Genomic DNA, 21,036 nt, shown 5'->3' with positions numbered 1-21,036 from the left:
CACTTTCGTCATTTGGCCACATGGCCTCCCAGCATTGAACCACTTCTTGGACCACATCAATTCCAGACACCCATCCATCAGATTCACCATGGAAGTGGAGAAAGATGGCAAACTACCATTTTTAGATATTCTGTTTTAGAGGAGACCTGATGGATCCTTGGGACATTCTGTCTGCTGCTGCCTGCTGCTGCTGCCTGCTGCTGCTGCCCACTGCTGCTGCTGCTGCCTGCTGCTGCTGCTGCTGCCTGCTGCTGCCTGCTGCTGCGTCTATTCCGGGCTCCGCTGGCCGCCGGGGCTGCCCGGGTGGTAGTGGGGGGGGAGGCCTCTGTGTGTGGGTGGGTGGCGAGTGGTGGGTGGGGGGAGGGATATATATGTGTGTGTGTGTGCTTGGTGGTGGGGGTATAAAGGCGTGCGGCGAGGACGCGGCGCAGCGGAGCTGTCTGGATCGCGGCGCCAGGAGGTAGGGGAGAGATCGCGAGCTGCGTTACACTCACACAGCGTGTCTGGGTGAGTGGGGGGGGATCTGGTGAGTGTGGCGGGGAGGTGAGTGTGGGGGGGGGTGAGTGTGGGGGGGGGGTGTCTGGTGAGTGTGGGGGGGGGGGTGTCTGGGTGAGTGTGGGGGGTGTCTGGTGAGTGTGGGGGGGGGTGTCTGGGTGAGTGTGGGGGGGGGTGTCTGGGTGAGTGTGGTGGAGGGTGTCTGGTGAGTGTGGGGGGGGGGTGTCTGGGTGAGTGTGGGGGGGGGGGTGTCTGGGTGAGTGTGGGGGGGGGGGTGTCTGCGTGAGTGTGGGGGGGGGTGTCTGGGGGTGTGTGGGGGGGAGACGAGGCGAGAGAGTTGTGGGGCGCCGTTGTGAGTCGTTGTTCCCCCCCGACCACCACCTGGGAGGTGGTGGTGGAGGTGGTGGTGGTGGTGGTGGAGGTGTTGGTGGTGGTGGTGGAGGTGGAGGAGGTGGAGGTGTTGGTGGTGGTGGAGGTGTTGGTGGTGGAGGTGGTGGTGGATGTCGTGGTGGTGGTGGTGGAGGTGGTGGTGGAGGAGGTGGTGGTGGAGGTGGTGGTGGAGGAGGTGTTGGTGGAGGAGGTGGTGGTGGAGGAGGTGGTGGTGGTGGAGGTGGTGGAGGTGGTGGTGGAGGTGATGGTGGTGGTTGAGGTGGTGGAGGTGGTGGAGGTGGTGGTGGTGCTGGAGGTGATGGAGGTGGTGGTGGTGGTGGTGGAGGTGTTGCATGCGGATTTGCTTCGTGAACCCGAGATGCCCCGGTAATCACGTGCGCCCGTCGTGGTTTGTGATTCATGCTGACGATACGACTCGGAGACAGCCAGAGAGATGAAAAGTAAACTTTAAAGTTCATTAAAATCTTGTGGGGGAGGGAGGGGGGTGCCATCATTATACTCTAGCCCCCCCCCCCCATTTCAAGTAACGTCGTCTCGACATGCTGTTCTTCTCGTTGTCATACGGCTGCTGATGTAACTGCAGAGCGACGGTCAAGCGTGAGGAGCAGTCGCGGAGAAGTAGTAGTAGTAGTGCATCATCATCGCCGTCATCGTCGCTGCGATGGTGTCTCCTCTCCGTATTTGCGCACCGGGGCATTGCGTCCGTGTACGCTGTCGTGGTCGTCTTGTCTCGATGGCCACAGTTGGCACCGCTACCGGAGAGGTGTCGTTTCTCTTCCTGTGCCGGGCTGCGATGAGGCCGATGTGAAGTTGCGCGGAGTGCGAGCTGACTCGTGCGCCTCCTGCACCCGGAATCGTTGCGCATGCTGTGGCCGCGAGGATGATGCTCCTCTCTCGTGCCTCCCACAGCAACCCCCCAGCCGTGGCCGGCCCATCGCAAAGCCGTGAGAACAACGGGCCCAGCAGCTCGAGTGGCGTGTCAGTGCGCGCTCGCAGGGCTTGCGCCGTTGTTGTGCCCGTGTGACGGTGAGGTCGTGTGATGGGGCGGTGTGATGGTGAGGCGGTGTGACTGTGTGAGGTGGTGTGATTGTGTGTGACTGTGATTGTGTGATGGTGAGGCGGTGTGATTGTGTGATGCGGTGTGACTGTGTGATGGTGAGGCGGTGTGATTGTGTGAGGCGGTGTGACTGTGTGATTATGTGAGGTGGTGTGATTGTGTGAGGTGGTGTGCCGTTCCGGCAGTCCTCCGGGCGTGCTGCCTGTAGGTGCCGACTGGCCGGCAACCCGGGGGAGCCTCTCCCTAGCCGCGCACTCCGCCCGGAGCCCCGCAGGCTCCTATTTCGGGGGCAAGCGCCGCGCACGGCTGCGGCGCGGATATTTCCTGCATTGTAATCGTTTCCCCTTGGGCCCTCTTGCCTCGTGCGCTGGCGGCGCGGGTCCTGGGCCAGTGGAAAGAATGCGGCAGATGAAGGGGGCTTCAAGGTCGCACGGCGGCTGGCTGCAACACACGCGGGGCCTCACCTCTCTCGCCTTTATTCATCCCGGCGGTTGGCAGTGCCAAGCGATAGCCACCCACCCACAGAACCCAACCACACCGAACACCCAACCTCGGCCGAGCATCGCCACCCTCCATGTCGGGCGCTTCTTTGAATCGCTTGGCCCTCGTGACGCTGCCGAGGTCGCATTACCGGGCAGGCTTTGTTCAGCAAAAGTACTTTGCTGCTACTGCGGCTGCTCCTGTTAACAGTGACAACTTTCTTCCTGTGGAGCCACAGTTTGAAATCCCACGCCGTCTGCAGAGTACTTGCTTTTTTTTTTCCTCTGGGAGGCGGAGAGCGGTGGGTGGAAAATATTCTAAACAAAGGGTGGCTTTGAACAATGAGAGAGAGAGAGAGAACCACCTTGGGTTCATTTTGATTTAGCGAATGCTTTTTTACACGTGGCTTTTACACAGAGCTCCAGATACACAATAAATATAAACGATTAGATTAATAGATATGTAGCCTTGTACCCCGGCAGGCCGGAGAGAGAGAGGTGGGGGGGTAAACTCGCCGGATACGAGCAACGGGGATTGCAGCCCCAATGCTCGAGCTGGGCCAGTAGCAACAACAGTACCTGGGACGTGCAGGGGCCACAGCGTCATGAGTCACGGCTGCTGTTAACACTGTATTGTATAAATATTGCTCGGGCTCATTCCGCGGACCAAACCCGTGGGGGGGGGAAGGTAATGGGGTGGGGGGAAGGGACCGGCATCTGTTCAGAAAGTTGGACCCGTTACTCAGAATGTGTAAACCATGGTTTCTACTGTTTTACTAAATAACACTGCGTGTTTGGCTGTTCCGTGACAGCAAAACAACCTCCCCCGCCCTCCCCTCTCTCTCTCCCAGAGGTGGTGCTAAATCTTCACCCGGGGTCATACTTTCCAGATTTGTACAAAGGTGGATTTCCATATCGTGGCAGCAGATGAAGACCGTACTCGTCTAATGCTTGCAAGCAAAATGCTTTCCCTTGTACACCGCGTGTGGAATTTCAGTCACGATCCTATTCTTGCGCGTGATGGCGATGTGTTCAGGAGCTGAACGCCAATGTTGAGGTCTGGTGGGCACGACAAGAGAGGACGGCTTCAGGAGAGAGTTCGTGTGTCGCTATTACTCCTCCAATGGAGTGAAGACTACAATGGTTTACTATTACAGTCCATAGTTTGGGTTGCATAACCAGCACACATCTTTATGACCAGTTGGAATGATGCCTTATGGATGGACATGCGTAATGGATTGTCAAGGAATGTACGTGAACGTTCATATGTTTCTACATATTGTTCAATTGAGTGATGAGCCCTTCTTCCAGTGTCGCGTGGATTTTTCTCCAGGTCCTCCGGGTTTTCCCTCATTTACAAGCACAAGAATTTCGATATTGTGCTGCAGCTGGCTATGACATCTGTTCTACGCACGCCGGTCACTCATCCAAGCCCTATCCAGGCTCAGCCCTGCTTGGCTGCTGAGCTTTGATGAGAATTGGCACATTCCAGGTAGTTGCGTCATAGCAGTATGCTATGCAGTACATTTGTAATATTTGTAGAATTATTTGACCTATTTGTTGTGCATTCAATGATGGTGTTTTGCATGGTTTGCCTTCCTATTTAAGTGTGTTATATATGTGCGTATACTTGTATGGACATATAGAAAGTCTATTTCATGTTGGTGGATATTATTTTTGCCTGATTGCAAGTTTCTGGCAGGCAAATCATTCTGGAAGCTACTCAGCCCATGGTGTATACTGGGCACACTTCATATGTAACTGAATATGGATTAGCTAGAAAACAGCAGTGGTGACAAGCCGTTCGGTGCCAGGGTTATTAGTCAGCTCCACACAGCAGCCAGCATCGTTGCTTGTTTCAGGTTTGTTTTATTTTTAGGAATATTTCAACCGCGATAAATAAAAAAGGAGGCAGTGATATTGTGGCAACTCATTCTTGGGAGTGCTGGTTGGCACTGCCAACTCACGCGACAGACGTTTCAAGCCTGCGATGTAGGCCATCCAGGATCACCATCGCGGCCGCTCTGACGCTGAAAGTGACTTTGGTGGCCAGGGGGAAGGGCGCAGTCCCCAGTGGGCAGGGCCCCCCCGCCCCTCCGGCAGCCGCCGCGAGCGTGCCGCGATGTGACGGGAAGCCGGTGCCGGGGACCCGGCAGCTGGGAATGTCCTTTGGTGGGCGTCAGGGTGAGCACGCAGGGAACGCGTCGCGCGCAGTCTCGGTGCAAGGGGATGACACGAAGTGGCAGGTTCCAAAAAATAATGTCCCTGCGGGTTGAGGGGGCAACGGGAGGTTGGTGGACGTGCAACATGTGGAACCCGCTGCACGAGCGCTCGCATCGATCGTCGCAATAACCCGCGGGTTTCAATCGAGTTCAACCGAGACTATTCGGCCTCGTCCGTGTTACATTTTCGGGTTAGATCTCCTCGTGAGGAGAATGGCAATGTGTGTCGACCACCCTCCCACCCGACGCAGCCATATAAGTAAAGTTTGTCACGTGAACAAACATAGATAATTAATTACCGCTTCAGCACTCAGCCGGTGTTGTCGTTGGAGAGCGATCCGCAATGTTTAATAATTGGGTACGCGTTGTTTCGCAGGTTGTTGCAACAGTAATATCGGTCGCGAAACCCCACAGGTTGAACAGACCAGTCGACGGATATTCTTTGACTTTTTTCCATTATTGATTGGAATGGAGTTCAAAGTTCATGACATATCCATGATACAGGTTTTTCTGGGGTTAGATCGCGTAACCCAAACAAACTGTATTATGGATGATATTGGTCGTGAAATCCTACTTGTTATGACAGATAATGGCACTAAAACCCTTTATTTGTATATTTACCAGTTCAAAGGCCGCTTACACAAGACGCGCATTTTCTAATGCAGCGACTTGAACAGAATAACTCGGGGCAGAGGTAGACGAATAACATCATTCACAGGCGAGATTACCAGCTTTTTAAACGTCTTACTTGAATACAATTAACATAATACTCGCGGTTATCACACACTCAAGAGTGTTGCTAAACGAAGCGCGATGGCAACACGCCTTCAGGAACGTCCTCGCGTACAGCATGCACTCGAGCGAGTATCCATCATTGCACAGGAAGACATCAAACTGGTTCAGAGAGGCCAATTGACAATCCAATGGACTTCCCTAGACTAACAGGATGATGACCCGAGCTGGATTGCAGTTCCCTGGGGCTTCTGACAGCAGCCAGGGCACGGGCCCATTGTAAAATGTTGTTCTCAGGGCTTTCGGTATTTACACGAGGGAGTGTGGGAGTGACAAATGCCCCATCGTAATATCACGTCTTGTACAATAATAGTAATGATGATTTTAAATTGTTTTGCAACTCAAACTATTAAAGGAATTTCCACATAACCATAAGGGCCCTTTCTGCAACCCCTCTTCCACTTCTAGCACCAGCTCAATATGTGCATTTGTTGACGTATCCCTGGGAAATACCCAGCACGTGTAGCCCATGATAACATCCAAGTGGGTGATATTCTACTCGAACATTTACTGTTGACCGGAGAGGTGAACCTCAAGTTTACGAGGTCACCGTGGCCAAAGCCGTTGATGCCACCACACGCGCCAACGCTTTGGACCCTCTGCCAGTTCCTGCCGCCGCAGTCGACTCGCAGCCCCCAAGATGTGCCCTGACAGTATCGCCCCACCGTCCGCTCTGAGGTATCCTCTACCCCCCACTTCCTGGTCGCCGGTGTTTGTCGAGACCATCCGGACGTCTCTCTTGACAACTGGCCCCAATTTCCGTTCTGCGCACGCGTGTCCCATCTTCAGAGATCAATCCTCCATTGGGAAGAGGGTCAATTTCAACTGGAAATGAAAAATGTATTTGTGCGCGGTGACCTTCTTTCGCACCGTACGTAGCCAACCGTGCTAATCGGAGGTGTGATAAAATTGGTTTGGACGTCTCCATAATTTATTTCAAGGACCTAAACCGGGGAGGGTTGGGGGGGGGTTATCAAAGGTGCAGCCAGTAGACCACGTACCTTGTGCCACATCGCCCCACCGTTCATTTGGAACGGTGGGGCGATGTGGAAAACAGAGGCCAAGTTAGAGCCTGGCCTAAGCGTGCCGCGCGGTTGGCGAGGAGGACGCACCGTGCTGTGTGACCTGCGAGCCCAATGCTCTTCGCTTGTTCTCGCCGGCGTGCAACCGATACGCGGCGAGCGTTGCGCTATTTTTCCCCAAGTGATGTACGAGGGATGTACAGGCCACAGTGGCCCCCAGGCTCAAATAACATCGACACCTCTCACCTAGTTGCTTCCGCTGACTCCATTGGGGGAGGTGGAGGCAAATCGTACGGCTGCAAGAGACCACTTTAAAAGCAGGGGTGTAAGAATGCATGCCGCGATGCTCAACTAAACTTTATTTATTTTTACCAGGTAATGCCCACTGAGCTATGTAGCTCTTTTTCTGAAGCGACCTGGCCACAAATGATAGCTCAACAAAGTGACTTATCGTGTGGAAATTTATAGCAGCCAAATGCTCTAAATGCACATTTCTAAATGTGGAGGAAAAAACCGGAGGACCCGGAGAAAAATCTGCACCACCACGGGGAGTGAGAACACGCAAACTCCAAATATACAGCAGGCATCAGTTGTTGGGATTGAACCCACGACCTCCTGTATAATTGGCGAGGTAGTTAACATCTCGCCACCATGGCACCCCAGTGAATGGTGTGTGGTGAGAATCAAGCACTCTCTATGCGTGTATGCAGTCTTTATTTTTGGGTCAGATGGCGTGAGTAGAACGTATGTCGTCAACCCTCCTCCACCCAACACAGCCAATTCATTAAATTGTCACGTGAACAGGTGTATCAAATTATTACTAAATTGGCACATTTGTTCACGTGATAACTTCATTACTTGCTTGTGTCAGTTGGAGCAGGGTTTACGACACGCATCTTACTCAGACACACATCTTACTCAGACATCTTACTCAGACATCTTACTCAGACATCTTACTCAGACACACATCTTACTCAGACATCTTACTCAGACATCTTACTCAGACACACATCTTACTCAGACATCTTACTCAGACATCTTACTCAGACACACATCTTACTCAGACATCTTACTCAGACATCTTACTCAGACATCTTACTCAGACATCTTACTCAGACACACATCTTACTCAGACATCTTACTCAGGCATCTTACTCAGACACATCTTATTCAGACACACATCTTACTCAGACACACATCTTACTCAGACACACATCTTACTCAGACACGCATCTTACTCAGACACGCATCTTACTCATGCGTCCTGATCCAAAAAAATATATTAAGAATCATGCCGTACGTAGTTTAATCACTAGATATTCGAGAACCCACCAAAACGTTAAAAATATTTCTATTATTGAATCAAATTGTGACTTCCGGTCACCCAAGAGCAAAAGATGGGAGAGGAGAAGTGAATCTCAGAGGCAGATTAAAGGCAATAAATAAACAACTTTTAAGTATTTTCTGTGTAAGTCAACATGTCACCGTACTCAGACAACGGAGCTAGCGGCTGTCACATTACACATTCCCGCAACATTGGCACGTGTTGTTGGAACCGTGGAAGCAACGTTGGCCCTACGTTGGCCCGACGTTGGCCCGACGTCCCCAGGCTGTCTGGGATAGCCGCTTGTGGCCTTCCCGCGTTCGTCCCAGAGAGAAAGAAAAAAAAAACCGAGTCGCCGTCTGGGCCAGCATTTTAACTTTTATGCGAGCGGAGCGCGGCGGGGGGGGGGGGTCTGCGGACGCCCCCCGGGATTTTTCTCCATCGTGGTTGCTGAGTGGAGGCCCCCCCCACCCCCCCGCCTCCCACCCGCCCCCCCAAAAGCGTCAAGCGGCCAGCATCAGACATTCGCTCTGGAAGGAAGGCGGCATCGTAGTTGAGGGAGTTGACGCGTGTCTTCAACTCCCTTGTGAGCAAGGTGGTCATTGCTCTGCGGCCTTGCACCCCTTTGGTTCTCAATCGTCAAACGTGTTATGTTAATAAATACACAGGGTTTGATGAAACAATGTAGTTGTCCTTACCGTGCCCATGCTTAGTGTGTGTTTTCGATTATTAACCTTCCAAAAAAATCTGGGCGTGTCTCACACACCCACAGATGCACCCCCAGGTTCAGAAGCACTGCTCTAAGAGCTTCGGAGAGGGAGACGAGGAATTCCGAATGAGCAAGCAGTCCAAGTATCGAGCAATCGGTTTCATTTTCCCTCGCGCTCCGTTAGCGCCGGCTTACGCGGGTCAAGAGGCCACCGGCCCACGTGGTGTGCAGAAGCGGCAGCGTGGGGTCGTCGCGTGGCAAGCGCTCGTGTGGAATCGCAGCGTTACATTCACTCTGCCCTACCTGCTCGAGTTACAGCGGTACTTCATGAGTTACGCGAGGCAGTGTTCGCTTTGCTGTTGAAACGTCGATGAGGGAGGGGAGGGCTTTTGGGTTGTTTTAGTTTCTCCACCGAGTCGTTTCTTGGAAGAAAGCATTTATTAATTTAATTTTCGATAAAAAATATAAACCAACTCACTTTTTAACAGACTTAGCAGCTACTTTTAATTGAAGCACGGCCATTAAGTTTGCCACCCAGAGAACGATCGTGAAGGAAATGCCAAACTCTTATAACAATTTGCGTTGTAAAAACAGCCTTCTAGGATTTTTTTTCAATGTAACCAGTTCATAGTGGTTTTCCTTCGAGTTTGTCCAGATGAACGTCACTGCATATTTGTACAGTTACAAATGTAAAATTAGACATCCACAGCCTCTCTGAGCCAGACTAGACGAACAATCGAGTGGACGCCATGGTGGTGAGACGTTAACTACCTCGCATGGTATGCAGGAAGGCGTGGGTTCGATCCCGACCCTGACACCTGTTGTATATTTGGAGTTTGCGTGTGTCTCTCTCCTCGTGGTCGCGTAGATTTCTGTCTCTGGGTCCTCTGGTTTTTCCCTCCACATTTAGAAACATGCGTTCACGGTGCAGTATTTGGCTGCTATACATTTCCACGCGATAAGCCACTTAGTTGAGCTATAATTTGCGAGCTATTTACAGCTCAGTGGGTTTTACCTGTTAAATAAAATAGTTTGGTTTTTAGGTAGCGTGCCCTGCGTGGTGCATGTGGTATGCACGGGGGCTAACAACGCATTTCACTTGGCATCACGAGTGCACTCCTACAGTAGCAATACAATTCTAATTTAGGTAGCCCAAAGAAAACGTTGCATCATCACCACCACGTGGTACAGATTAACTGTCTTCGAGTTATGAAATAAGCGGGACGATGCGTGCTGATGCACAACTCCGTGGTTCTCGCTATAAATGATCATTGTTTGCTCTTTGTAAACACTGAACATGGTTTCTGGAAATGGGGTTTGGAAGAGGGTGAAGTGATGGAGAAGTGGTGCAGTGGTCCGTGGACTGCTCCGTGAACTCGCCGAACCTGAGTTCGACTCTCGTCTACGGCTAACGTCAGTAGCACGCGATAACCTGAACCGGTCCCGCGCCGTCCCTTACCCCCTTCGCAAATTCCGCACTGACCGAAGGGGCAAAGTATGGTCGAACAACCGCTGCGGACCAGCAAAGCGTGAGGAGCCCTTCATACAGCATTGGATTGACAAATGGTTGTTCTGCTTATTGTTATTCGCAATGGGTGTACCCTACATTTGAAAACCTCCTGGAGATGTTCTGGTTACTACCTGTATAATGAAGATCAGCAGACGGATTCTGCGAAGATGGAATGTCGTTTCAAATGTTGTAAGGAATATGAGATGTTTTAACCCTGAAGCGAATCGGTGTTAATAGCTTGCTAATTTACACCGTGTGTGATAGACATTAGTTCAGTCTGCTCGAGCGTCGGTGGTGGTGATACACAGCCACTGAGCCCAGTGATTCATAACTGATTTGTGGGTCAGATTGTGGAAATTAAATGTGTCGTGCACCCCCCTCCACCCAACACAGCCAATTAACAAAGTTGTCACAACGAACAAACGTGCCTTACTTATTACCGTTTAAGCACACTGGTGTGTCAGAGAGCACATTAATTTTGTCTCCAGATCCTCCGGTTTTAACCCTCCACATTTATAATCAACATCACACGTTTAGAGTATTTGGCTGCTATAAATGTACACATTTGAGCTATCATTTGTGGCCAGGTTGCTTCTGAAATAGAGCTCTATAGCCCAGTGGGCCTCGCCTGGTAAAATGTAAATAGTAATAGTAGTCATGACAATTTGGGTTCGAAATTATTTAAAGTGACAACTTATCAATAGGCTGTGTCGGGTGAAAGAGGGTGTACGACACAGGCGATCTGACCCAAAAAATATTTATACATCATAAGCCGGCGTGTTAAAAATGCGCTCAATGAGTGTGACTTTTGTAGTGCTGACCTCCTGTTTGGGGTCAAATGCATGGTGACACTAAGAAGTGATTCAGAATGTCAACGTTGTGGCCACAATGTGCACTCGGGGCTTTTGGAATGGCGAAACGTACGTGTACACTGAACTTCTTTCGCACCGTGCGTAGCCAACCGCGCTAATCGGCGGAGGTGTGAAACGTGAACCCCCTGGTTGACATTCGATGTGATTTCCAGGGCCAGGGTCCTGTTCAAGGGTGGCAGAAAAGGATTTTTTTAGCGTCAAAATCGAGCACAGCAAACCATTTATACTTAGCAACAACATCAACAACAAAATACCTCAACGCAATCATCAATAGCGCTATGGCCTTAAAATAAAATAAATTAATATTATTTAAATTAACATATAATGAGGCGCTTCGTTATTTGTGCTGTGCACCACTGCCTACCCTAGCAGCAGCAGCATCACCAAACGATGTTTTCGCTTTAAATCCCTTAGGGGTCAGCATTCATACATCATCACTCTCCCCCCAAGTGTATTTTTATATTGCGCGTATTTAGTATGAACGAGGCGATGGCTATTAATCTCACGTTTTCAAAATACCGCTGCAGCGAAAGGAAACGCGGTCCCGTCCCTGAGCAGATATTCTCTCCATATTTTGACATTAACACTTGGTTAGCACAACCGTTGGAAATTACAGTCAACATTTCCCGCTCGAGTCTACAAACCAGCATGTGGTTAATGCCCACGCCACTCCCAATGCATTGTGCAGAGTTTGGTGACACGCTGTGAAGAAGGCCTTAAGGATGTGGTTACTCCATGGGTCATGTCTAACTACGACCACGCAGTGAATTCTCACTGCGGTTGTATCCCCTGTGAGATAGGCGGTGTGCGTACCCCAGTTTTGTAGCTGCCCTCCGCGCTTCTCTCACTTCCAGACCCCCCCCACCATCCAGAGGGCATCGCTTATGAAGTGGGTTTCCACTTGCACACTTTACAAGCTCAAAAACCTGCTTCGTATTTTGGGGATTTTCTACTGCCATTTTGGAAGTTGCTCTCTCGCGTGTGGCAATATGCTCATGAGCCGAATGCCGTTGTGGAGGTCTCCTGGCCGCGACGAGGATTTCAGGGGAAGAGAGTTCGTGTAGTTTTGCTGTTCCTCCTGCCTCCGTTGAAGGAACGCAGGCTAACAGTGGTTGACTATGCGGTTTATTTTGGCAGTGTAGTCCGCCTACACATTACCATTATACTACTTCCACACCACAGCAATAATTATCGTGCATTACCAGCATTTGTTTATCTACATGGAATAAGTTTATATTTTTTTTGAAATCTGGAGCCATGGCAGTGAGTGCAGCCAAGCTCGACTCTGAGGCTGCAGCATCATTACCTCTGTCACTTTCCAGCAATGCCATGACTCGACACATGGGATCCAACTTTGGGCCAAATCTGAGGAACTGCCACGGCTGTTCGCGGTGCCGTAAGGTGGAGGTTGGGAACCTGTGTCCCACGGAACCAGATGGGGGCCCGCAACGTCCGTTCACACGGCCCACAGCCACACGAGGGCGTGCCACTTTGAAACGCACGCAAATTATAAACTACTAAACTAAGCTATTTTTTATTTATTTTACAGGTCAGGCCCACTGAGCAACGTAGCTCTTTTTTCAGAAGTGACCTGGCCATCACAAAGTATAGCTCAACGAAGTGGCTTATCGTCGCGTAGAAATGTAGAGCGGCCAAATACTCTTAAACGTGTGCCGTTGATTCTAAATGTGGGAGGGAAAAACTGGAGGACCCGGAGAAAAATCTACGCGATCACGGGGAGAGAGAGACACGCAAACTCAAAATATACAGCAGGAGTCGGGGTCGGGATCGAACCCACGACCACCTGCATACCGCGCGAGGCAGTCAACATCTCTCGCCACCGCCGGCAAGCATCGTCGCCATGCGAATAGAGGGCAGAGATTTCTCTCTGGTTGGCACCGCTGGTGTTTTTCTATGTTTAGTGCGCATCGTCATCACCCCTGCCGCTGCCAAGGGCTTCTTTGTACGCGCTCGGTCAACGCGTGCACCCACGTGTGTGTGTGTGGCCCGTGTCTGTGTGTGTCCCGCGTGTGTGTGTGTCTATGTGTGTGTGTACACCTTGGGGTGCGACAGGGATGTCCTCTGGCTCCCACATTATTTTACATCTATTTCGACCACGTAGTTCGTGAAGCCTTCAATAGCTGTACTGGGGGAATCTCCATTTGGTACAGATATAATGGGAGGCTGATCGATGCCCGGGTGCGATCAAGGGATGGCTCCCTATTGGTCAACCACGTTATGCATGCCGATGATTTGGTAATAGCTGCTCATTCAGAGGAGGAGTTGGAGATGCTGCTGCTGAGACTGGAGCGTGCCACTAAGAGGTGGGGCCTTACCATTAGCCCCACCAAAACTAAGCACCTGCCTGGGTATTTTGTACCATCAGACACTCCACCCCCACAAGTCCCAATCGGTGATGGGGCAGTAGTGGAGAGAGTGGAGAGTTTCCCATACCTGGGCAGTGTGCTTATGACCGGCTCCAGTTTAACAGCAGAGGTCTCACTCCGAATCAGTCGAGCGGCAATATCTTTTCATCGGTTGCATAACGCTGTGTGGAAGCTACCTGGTCTGTCGCTCCGCACGAAGCTTCAAGTCTTCTCGGCCACAGTCATTCCCTCTCTTCTCTACGCTTGCGAAACGTGGACCCCCCTAATGGAGCATCTTCGCCGGTTGGAAACATTTAGGCTGGCCTGCCTACGATCCATCCAGGGTTTAACCAGGCTGGATTGTGTGAGGAGTTCACAAATCCTTGAAAGATCTGGGCAAAGTCCCATCGGTGAGCTCCTCCGGCAGGCAAGGCTGCGTTGGCTGGGTCATGTAGCCCGCATGCCCAGCCACCGCATGCCTAAACAGCTTTTATTCGGCCGGATCAAGGGGGCTAAACGGGCGCGGTACGGACTAGAGAAGAGATGGAGTGATGTGGTACAGGAGGACGTGGAGCTGAGTGGACTTGCCGATGACTGGTACCTGCGGTGTCAAGATCGGCCTCTGTGGAGGAGGCTCGTGAAGGATGCTACTGGGCAGTTGGAGGCAGTCGCCCTCCAGCAACAACGGAGGGTGGAGGAGCGACGCTCACAACAACGAGCGGAGCGCCGGGTGGCTAAAGCACAGCAAGTTGGCACAGTAGGAGGCACAGATGGTGCATCAGCCAGTCATCTCGGTCATCTCAGTCAGTCGACCCGTGGCACCTGGGTCTGCCCCGTGACCTACTGCCAGCGGGCGTTCGACACTTCACGTGGCCTCAAGTTGCACATAGCCTGGCACAAGCGTTGTGTCACCGCCACTTAGTGGCGAATGGCGGTTGTTGTTGTTGTGTGTGCGGCCCACGTCTGTGTGTGCGGCCCACGTCTGTGTGTGTGTGTGGCCCACGTGTGTGTGTGTATGCGGCCCACGTCTGTGTGTGTGTGTGGCCCACGTCTGTGTGTGTGTGCGGCCCACGTGTGTATGTGTGTGTGCGGCCCGTGCGTGTGTGTGTGCGGCCCGTGCGTGTGTGTGTGGCCCTCGTCTGTGTGTGCGGCCCGCGTGTCTGTGTGTGTGTGTGTTTGGCCCATGTCTTTGTGTGTGTGTGTGTTTGGCCTATGTCTTTGTGTGTGTGCGGCCCGCGTGTGTGTGTGTGTGTGTGTGTTTGGCCCACGTGTGTGTGCGGCCCGCGTGTGTGTGTGGCCCGTATGTGTGTGTGTGTCTGTGTGTGCGGGCCTCGTCTGTGTGTGTGTGCGGCCCGTGTGTGTGTGTGTGTGCAGGGGCGGTAGTGTAGCAGTTAGCGCACTGCGCTATGAACCCGGGAATCCTTGTGTTCAATTCCCGCTCATGGCCAACACCAGTGACGATTATCTGGGCCGACCCTGGGCCTCCCCTCGGTCGACTCAGCCTCAAACGAGTACCTGGTGCGGTGTGTAAACATTGCCGCTGGGAATACAAAGACGGATGGGCGTGGTGCTGGTCACTCACCTCCATGGCGTGCCGTACTGGCCTTAATAGGTGCTCGCAAACGGCCCTGGCCCCAAAAGTATAGTAAGGCTATAGGGAGAGGCATATTTGTATTTTGTCTTTAAGATTTAATTCCTTTGGGGGTAACCTTGTCTCAGGGGAGCATACAAACACTCAGGGTGGGGGGTGGTTAGCTTTAAACGAATGTTAAACTATAATAAAGCTTTATTTTGGGTTAGATCGCGTAAATATAAATGTGTCGTTAAACCCGCCACCACCCGACACAGACAATCAGTAAGATTTGTTACGTTAACAGAACGTGTCAATTTAGTTACTGGTTCAACCCACCGGTGTTTCGCTGGTAATTACATCCATCATCATCATCAAGATACTTTGTCAGAAATCGCCCGATGAAGCTGGATGTAATTACCAGCGAAACGTCACGGTACTCAAATTGTAAATGTCGTGGGTTTACTCTCCAACACACCGGTGGCTGAAGTTGTCACTAATTGGCACGGTTTTTTTACGCGACAAACCTGACTCATTGGCTGTGTCAATTAGTGGTGGCGGGTTTAACGACACATTCATATTTACGTGATCTGACCCAACAAAAACGAACCTATGTGCCATACTGAATGTTGAACTCTGAACACGACGAGTCATGATGGGATCTGCTCGTGTCTAAGAGGGCATCTCCTGCCTGAGCCGTCTCACTCCCTGAGTATATGAGGAGCGCCTGCGACGGCTTGAGTCCCCAACCAGCGCTCCGGGGGGCTGCATGATTTACGCTGCGAGCTTGGCTCCTCGTTTGTCATCTCACTACTGGATGCTGTTTTTCATGTCACTATCGGATGCTGTTCATCATCTCGCTACTAGGTGCAGCTTTTCGTGTCGCTACTGGATTCAGTTCGTCATGGGGCCAAGTTTGCTCCAGTTGCACGTGCTTTTTGTGGAACAATATTTGCATCTGACTGGAATTTTTAAACAATTTATTTCCCAGACAGGTTTAAATGGGATTTTTTTATTCACTACTCGGTACAAACGTGAGAATGTTTCTTGAATTTCGATTTAAAGCTTTTGTGACTGCAGGGATTCATCTTCTTGGTTCTTTCGGTAAAGTCACGTAGAAGGAAAATAATAAAATAATAAAAATAAAACATAATATTGTGTTATAAATATTATGTTATAAAAATAATGTTTTATTTTTATATTATTATGTTATAAATATTATGTTATAGAACATAATATTATGTTTTATTTTTATTATTTTATTATTTTCCTTCTACGTGACTTTACCGAAAGAACCAAGAAAATGTTTCTTGAATTATACCTCAATTAAATTTTAGCTCAAAATTGGAATTTCCATTTAATTTTTATTTAGTTTCATTTTACTTTCCATGACACTTTGTATTGACTGTGTTACACTTTGTATTGACTCTGTGTTACACTTTGTGTTGACTGTTACACTTTGTGTTGACTGTGTTACACTTTGTGTTGACTGTGTTACACTTTGTGTTGACTGTGTTACACTTTGTGTAGACTGTGTTACACTTTGTGTTGACTGTGTTACACTTTGTGTAGACTCTGTATTACACTTTGTGTAGACTGTGTTACACTTTGTGTAGACTGTGTTACACTTTTTGTAGACTGTGTTACACTTTGTGTAGACTGTTACACTTTGTATTGACCGTGTTACACTTTGTGTAGACCGTGTTACACTTTGTGTAGACCGTGTTACATTTTGTGTAGACCGTGTTACACTTTGTGTAGACTGTGTTACACTTTGTGTAGACTGTTACACTTTGTGTAGATTGTCTTACACTTTGTGTAGACTGTGTTACACTTTGTGTAGACTGTGTTACACTTTGTGTAGACTTTTACACTTTGTGTAGACTGTGTTACACTTTGTGTAGACTGTGTTACACTTTGTGTAGACTCTGTATTACACTTTGTGTAGACTCTGTATTACACTTTGTGTAGACTCTGTATTACACTTTGTGTAGACTCTGTATTACACTTTGTGTTGACTGTCTTACACTTTGTGTAGACTCTGTGTTACACTTTGTGTTGACTGTGTTACATTTGTGTAGACTGTTACACTTTGTGTAGACTGTGTTACACTTTGTGTGGACTGTGTTACACTTTGTGTAGACTGTGTTACACTTTGTATTATGCAGTTCTCCATACCCAGGTCTCCCTTGAAAGAGAGACTCTCCCTGTTGTTAGGTAAATGTTTTAATTACTTTATTTTACATTTTATATCATGTTTATTTCTAAAATTGTAACACTTTCTGTCTTGTGTGTCTCGTGGCCGAATCACCCTTGAAAAGGAGCCATATAACTCAATGGGTTTACAGTACTTCCTCAGATAATAAACTTCCGATTCTGGTCTCTGTTGACCACAGGCTCAGTGACAACCAAGCAAGGCAATTGGACTTTTTTTAAACGAACGTCTGCTAAATGTCCTTTCCAATTTTTTTGACATTTTCATGCAACTGACATTAACACAATTGCTTTCATTTCAATGTCCCAGCAAATCATGCTTTGTGAAACTTTTCAAATTATATATTTATTTCTGTTCAGACGATCCTCAACCAATGTGCAATTTCCACAGTCATCCCCCTGGCCTTTAGAAACGAGGCTTCACACAAGCTGCTGTTCCGATATCTGATACAGCGCTAAGGCCTATAGCTGCTATAAATACCTGCCCATGCTCACCGAGCTTCTTACCGTGGTCTCTGAGAGCATTTCAAAAACAAATTTGATTCAGACAATCAAAAGTTTGCCTTGACCGAGTTGTGTCTTCAAGGTTTCCTTCGTGTCCCGGGTGTCTAATGCCAACCGCGGATCGAGTTGGCCTCCTTGCGAGGGCCGACTGACAGGCGAGAGGCACTTGTGGCTAACGTCACCGCACAGCGATTGCCCCCGTAGTTAGTCCAGTTGGCTCTTTTAGCACTTGCTTCCACCCTTAATTACACCAAACACTCACCGTTTTCCCTCCTTCGTTTGGCTGTCCAGCTTCAAGATGTGCGCGTGTGTGTGCGCGCACCTCTTTTACACCCTCTTTCAATGCTTTTTAAAATTTCACAATATGTTTCTGGCTCAAAACAGATCTGTATCTGCTGGACGCTCTTGAAATTGCCTAAATGCATTTTTTGTAAGTGGCGTTTACTGAACGTCCGTTTGTTTTTCATTAGGGAAATTGCACCGGAGTTTGGCCAAACTCTTCAAATTACTGTTTACATTTTTTTTAATTGCTTGATTATTTTTTGGAAACAAGTAAGAGAAAAATCCAAGTGCCCTATTTCTGTCTCCGCTGCTTTAGTGGCCTCAAGAATGCATTTGGAACGTTTGCGTTCTTTTTTGGCAGGGCTATTTGTTTGTCTGGAAGCTAATTATCATCGTGACTGACTTTGCAATTTTCAAGGCCCCATTCTGTTTCGGCGCCTCTCAGACTCGTTTAGCTGCGCGCCATCAAATCCCACGAGGTCCATCCGCGGTCCGCTGACGTGTGCAGCTACTACGGTTAATGATGACTTGCCACAGCATCTTTGATTGGGCAGTGGTCCGCTGACGTGTGTCGTTCTGACGGTTGTTCACAGCGTGCGAGCGTCTGTACCCCGGTCCGTGCTCCTCTTACAAAGAAGCAATTTGGTAAAATGGTTTTGTTAAATGGTGAATGATAAAACAAAACTAGTGTCCTACTCAAAAGGGCACATGGGTGATGCCGATCTCCAGCTTACATCCTTCATAGATGTGTGGACATTCCACATTATTATGGCAGGGAAAAGTCTGTAAACTAAACTGTAAACTATTTTTATTTAACCAAGTAAGGCCCAGTGAGCGTTATAGCTCTTTTTCAGAAGTGAACTGAGCACAAATGACAGCTCAAAGAAGTGGCTTATCATGTGGAAATTTATATCAGCCAAATACTCTAAATGCATGTTTCTAAATGTGGAGGGATAAAGCGGAGGACCCAGGCGAGGGAGATAACATCTCACCACCGTTGCACGATGGTTGTAAAGAGGATAACCACTGCTGACTGCCCATAGAGTGGTACCCATGTGAACGAATTCACAGGGATGAAGCATTGGACATATATTTAATTATTTCAAACATGCCAATTCTAATATTCTACAGATAATCACTGGAAATGACCTGGGACATGCTGCTGAGTACGAGCGATAATTCACTGCGTAACGCGCTGTCCTCGGCACCATTACTACTCGGCCCGCAGCGGTGGAGCTACTCGGCATCACAAAATGTGACAATCGCTGCAGGAAGGGAGCAACGGGGCACCGTCGAGGAGGCACACAGATGACCGCTGACATGGAGAGGCGAGGAGGCGACATAGGGAGAGATGGATGAGAGGGGGGATGCGGGTATGAAATGCAAGCGCCATCATCAGAGATGGAGAAGAAAGTCCGAGCTTGAGAAGCAAGCATTGCGTTCACCTCTGGATCCTAGTGATGCACGAGAATGCGGGAAGACGCTCGGTTACTCGGTAGCCATTTTTAACCCAGACTGGCCACGGCACAAGCCGAGGGGGCGGTTTTCACTTTACTCCGCGGTCGCTCGCGAACGCAAGACGTGGCGGTGCGCACGTCGCTCTAAATGGCCACCACCCGGCCGGCTCACCCCCCCACCCACCCACCCACTCCAGGTGCTCGGCTCGGGTTTTGTTCTCCGCTCCCCTCAAATCGTTTCCCCGTTGCTCTCCCACCGCCGCCACCGCCGCCGCCTTCCTCGGCAGTTCCTCCTGCACCCCTCCCCACCACCCGCCAGGCGAATGCGTTTCTGCTGTTGTGAAGAGTCCTGCAAAACGACCCGTGGTTTAGACGTTTAAAACGTACAAACGGTGTGGTTTTCCCCCCTCCTCTCTAAAATAAAAAAATGTAGTATGGGTATGATGTAGGTATGTATGTTGAACTTCTTTTTACGCTGTGCGTAGCCAACCGTGCTTAATCGTAGACGTGGGTGTAGGTCGTGCAGTCACGTGGGTGTAAGTCGTGCAGTCACGTGGGTGTAGGTGGTGCAAGCACGTTGCTTGGAGCTTTGGAGCAGTTCGGTCCGATTCAGCGGTCACGTTGTAATCTTGAACATTCGTAACGTGACAAACGATGACTTTTTTTTCATATTTTGTAACGTTTTGTCGATGATGTCTAAAAGCGGAGGGAAGGGGTGCGTCTTGATTGTTCTCCTCTTAAGTTTCCGATGACAAAACAACACGTGTGGGACCCTAGCCCACGTACGCACGGTAGTCCTGCGTGCGTCGGCTCTTTAGGCCACCCACGATATTTAGAATCGCCCTCTCGAAAGTTATGCTGTCGATAGGTGACTCGCAAACAGGAATGTAGGTTAGTAGGCTGCACATTGCAAAACAGCACCGCGTTTACCGGGTGGTGGACGGTAAACTCAGAACATTAACAGGCCGATGGGAACACCTTCCTGGTGGCAAATTCAAGAGACAAGCCACAGTAGCGTGACTGTGGCCATGCGACACAAAGTGTGGACCCTTTAGTAAACCCACTGTGGTCTGGCGCTCCTTCAGCAGCGTAGGAGGAACAGCAAAACTACACGAACCCTCTGTCCTGAAGCCCTCTCGTCGTGGCGAGCAGCAGACCCACGACATTGGCATCTGGCTCCTGAAAATATTTCTGCTGCCATCATACGCAATAATAGACTGTGTGACGGACCGGTTGTGTCATTCATCACTCGAGGTAGTGTAGTGCAGCGGTTAGCACCGCTGCGCTACGAACCCAGTGACCCGAGTTCGATTCCCGCTCACGGCCACCAACACCAGTGACGATTATTTGAACTGGTCTGGAGCCTCCTTCACCTGACAGAGCCCATTTAAAGTGCCATTTTATGACTGCTTCAGCACACCGGTGCAGTGATGTTGGAGAGCCATCCGTTCGCGTTTAACCATTGGGGGCGGAGTCAACTCTGGTTGCTCCAACAACCAGGATCATCAGCCTAGCTGCCGGGATCGCGAAAATGTCCATCCAATCCTGGGCCTTAAATATTTTTTTCTGCAGATGTCTGGACGCACCATCGCATACTTAGGTGGAAACGGCCGTGTTGATGCAATGCGGATTAATGAGGGCTACTTATTTAAGTGCTTTCTGGCCAAGCGGGTGGCGGGTTTTTTTCCTCGGTAAAAAAACCCGCAGAGAAGGAACGCTGCCAGATGCGAGCCCTGCACGTCACGCTGTGCTCCGTCTGGATCCGTCCTCT

The 21,036-nt window shown here is 49.9% G+C and overlaps 1 protein-coding gene across 1 annotated transcript in view; it reads left to right on the top strand.

Moving 5' to 3' along the window:
• Positions 1-414: 414 nt before the first annotated feature.
• LOC144941604 (spectrin beta chain, non-erythrocytic 1-like) overlaps positions 415-21,036 on the top strand; it is a 168,518-nt gene continuing 147,896 nt past the window's right edge. Inside the window, exon 1 of the mRNA XM_078867924.1 lies at positions 415-460. The gene's annotated coding sequence lies outside the window, so the exon portion shown is untranslated. The remainder of the gene's footprint in view (positions 461-21,036) is intronic.

The sequence above is a fragment of the Lampetra fluviatilis genome, chromosome 25 (genome assembly GCF_964198595.1).
Source record: "Lampetra fluviatilis chromosome 25, kcLamFluv1.1, whole genome shotgun sequence".
Classification (NCBI taxonomy): Eukaryota; Metazoa; Chordata; class Hyperoartia; order Petromyzontiformes; family Petromyzontidae; genus Lampetra; species Lampetra fluviatilis.
Note: the sequence above shows the minus strand (reverse complement) of the source record. Positions and strands in the feature narration are given on the sequence as shown.